A 3,755-nucleotide genomic window follows, 5' to 3' on the forward strand; every position below is an offset into this window, starting at 1 on the left:
GACACACACCTCTCCCATAAATCTTTGCTCTGGGCTACCAGACCACAGCATGGGGATTAGCCAACTGCTCTGTCTGTGATTTTTTTCTTAGAAAAGGCTCCTTCAAACCCAAATTTCTGATTTCAGACACTCTTTGCCGATTTAACCGCTACCAGGATGCTGGTCCACTGGAAAAAAGCCTGGAAAAAAACAAGCATGCCCCCCAACTGCTTTCTTCCTAGGATGAAATTTCCTAGCCTTGCACTACACAAAGTAAGCCCTACAGGAAAAAATAGACTGCAAGAAGATGACTTCCTAGCCTTTAGGAGCATATGGATGACTCAATCTAAGGGCATCTGTCCCTCAGAATCTGACCTTCAACTGCCATGCCATTAGTTCAGTGACCGAGAAGCAGGATGGTGCACTGGCCACTGGGACAGATGGTAAAAAAAAAGAACCACAGCCTGTGCCCCTTGCCTGAAGTGATGTTACAGGTTAGCCCTGCATCTTCTTCCAGGCGGGATCAGGATGTGCTCCCCCGAGGTTCCACCAAAGAGTCCACTGATCCAGATAGCTACAAAGGAGAGCTGCAGTGGCTATGAAGCACTAAGACTTGCTGGCAGAAACCTTGCAGAAAAGGTAAATATTAAAAAAGAGGTAGTTTTCTCAAGAGAGAACACACTGCTCACCGTCATACTTGCTATAGCCCTGGTGGTCTAGGACTAAAGCTGGTGGATGTAGCATCACCTTTAGCAGCCCCTATTCCATTAAGGCAAGTACTGGCTTACTGGCACTTGTTGCCGGTCTTAATACACAGTGCTATAGTCAATGGCTAAGATGTTAATGAGAAACCTATGAGTTGAGGATATCAAATGATCACAGAGGATAGCAGAGACAGGTAACTTTATCCAGAGTCAGGCATAGTCAGGGCAGAAGGCAGTCAGTAAGCATATTCTAAGGTCCTGTCAGGTAACAGACTTAACACACTAATGTAGTAGTCCAGGGACAGGCCAAGGTCAGGGCTGGTGGCAGACAGAGAGTAATCCAGGGACAGGCAGAGGTCAGGGCTAGCAGCTGGGGCAGGCTGAGGTCAGAATCCAGAGTATTCCAAAATCCAGAGCTCCTGACAAAGCACAGTATAACAGCAACTAGGAGCATGGTAATCAGGAACTGGATACAGGAACAGCGTACACTGGACTTACAATGTCTAAATATTGTACCACAACACCGCCTATAACAAAAAAGGGAGAATAATGTTCTCTCAAGAGGGTCAAAACACGAACACTATAGATCAGGGGTCTTCAAACTACGGCCCTCCAGTTGTTCAGGAACTACAATTCCCATCATGCCTAGTCATGTCTGTGAATGTCAGTGTGTTACAATGCCTCATGGGATGTGTAGTTCTACAACAGCTGGAGGGACGTAGTTTGAGGATCCCTGCTATAGATGATACAAAAAATACTTTTATAGATTGTATAAAAAAATACTTAGTATGAAAAAATCACAACAATTTAGTGAAAAATGGAAGACGTCTTTCATTTTTCACTAAATTGTTGTGATTTTTTTCTGAAACCCCAGCTCAGGAAGCAGACTCCTCTAAAACCCCTGCTGACCCTGAACTCCCATCAAAAAAGTCTGAAGAATCTAAAGAAATTAAGGCTGCCAAACCTCCGGCTGAGGAGAAAGCTTCAGAAGAACAGCCTGAGAACCCGGGGACCCAAGGTGAAGATGAGGAAGCTGAGCCAATGGAGGGTGAAGAAGAGGGAGATGGCAATGACTCTGAAGAGGGTGAGAATGAAGGAACAGAAGAGAAGGAAAACGATGAAGAAGATGTTGACAATCTGTAACTAGCCTGGGAGATGCTGGACCTTTCCAAAGTTATATTCAAGAGGCAGCAGAACAATGAATCCCAACTAAAGGCTGCAAAAGCTCATCTCAAGCTGGGAGAGGTCAGCATAGAGTCAGAGAACTATGGCCAGGCAATAGAAGATTTCCTTGCATGTCTGAACATCCAGAAAGAGCACTTAGAAGAACACGACAGACTCCTTGCTGAGGCCCACTACCAGCTCGGCCTGGCTTACCAGTACAGCACCAAGCATGATAGTGCCATATCCCACTTCACCCAGTCCACTGAGGCCATAGAGAAAAAAATGTCTCTGCTCAAAGAACAGTTGGAAAAAGCTGCAGGCGAAGCCACCGAGGAACTTAACAAGGAGATGGAAGAATTGAAGGGACTTCTTCCAGACATCAAGGAGAAGATTGAAGACTCCAATGAAGCGCAGAAAACTGCAGATGCAACAGAAAAGGCACTTAAAGAGACTTGGATTGGAGCGTCATCAGGCTTTTCCCAAGAGAACGGAAGTGCTTCATCTTCATCAGCACCAGCTGTATCTTTATCATCTATATCTTCATCATCTGCTCCAGCAGAGAAAAATGAGGACAGCACTGTACCTTCCAACTGTGTGTCTGTCATCTCCCATCTTGTGAGGAAGAAGAGGAAACCGGAGAAAGATAGTCCCCTGAAGGAGGCCAAGAAATCGAAGGCGGAGCCTGTAGAGAACAGAGCTAAGAATGGGTCAGGGAATGGGAATGCTGTGGTGCCCACAAATGAGGAAGCAGAAAAGGCAGAAGAGGCAGAGAAGCAGACCCCAATGGAGACCACAGCAGTGGAGAGTACTGCATGATGCATATACCCTAAAGCAGGGCTCAAAATTTCAAGTCCTGAGCTACTAGCCAGGCCTTACGAGTTACTCTCATGTCAGGGCAACTTTCAGTGAGCACTGCACCGGAGTGGTAATTTTTGCAATCCTCCACCTCACTCATTACTTTCTGCTCTCCAGCTACATTGGTCGGGGCCCGGGGGAGGGGGGCAGGCTCAGAGAGGTCATACTGTTAGGTCCCATGGCTTAATGAGAATTGTAAGGAGAGCACCTGTGTACTGCTCTGCCTGTGCGCGGCTCACCACTACTTTTCCAGAGCATGCACCTTTCCTCTTCGGCCAATCTCATCTGGATTCTAAATGTAGGCACAGTTTGGAGGGAGATTGGTCCCTCCATCACTCGCCCCAGCTTAAATCCACTCACCAAATGCTAGTAGGCAAGTGGAAATTTTGAGGGCTGCCCTAAAGGGACTTTTTGTATATAAATTTAATTTTTTCCACTTTTTTCAAAGCATCTTTTTGTAAAACAAAATAAAGGTTAAATAAAAAGAAACAAAAAAAAAGAATAGCTAATCTAGGTTTTTTCATAACTTATATTCGGTTGATCCAGGCATTCAATTTTCTTTTTTTCCACAGCACTGCCTGCCAATCATAGCAAAAGAGACATCACTGTCAGAGCAGAGCTTGTTCTCTGGCAAACAATGCTTCAGTATTGGAGAGATGAAAGCAGCTGTGCCATCACCAGTTTAGCGGGCATTGGCAGAAAAGCAGGGACAGTCGCCTGTCAACCAAAAAAGCTGGCGGAGTGTGATGATGGTGGCAGAGCTGTGGATTGAGCAGCCAGTTGTGATGAGGCATGTTCAATCCTTACAGACACTAACAAAAATCTGAGGCTTGCTGAGAATGGGATAGGGGATGTCCCTGCAGCTTTTTTTTAGTGTTCAATCCCCTGATGGTAGCTATATATAACCCATGAGTAGGACTATAGTTTCCTATTATTTCTCCTTTTTTTTCTGGTTAAAAAAAATAATAATTTGGAAAACCCTAACCCCCCACATTGGCTTCATAAGTTTAGTCAATTAAGCCTTTCCTTTATATGAATTAACTTATTAACTTA

The 3,755-nt window shown here is 45.0% G+C and overlaps 1 pseudogene; it reads left to right on the top strand.

Annotated features, from left to right (window-relative positions):
- The first annotated feature begins 507 nt into the window (after window positions 1-507).
- LOC120930407 lies at window positions 508-2,673 on the top strand (annotated as a pseudogene).
- The last annotated feature ends 1,082 nt before the right edge of the window (window positions 2,674-3,755 follow it).

Source organism: Rana temporaria, chromosome 3 (assembly GCF_905171775.1).
Source record: "Rana temporaria chromosome 3, aRanTem1.1, whole genome shotgun sequence".
Lineage (NCBI taxonomy): Eukaryota > Metazoa > Chordata > Amphibia > Anura > Ranidae > Rana > Rana temporaria.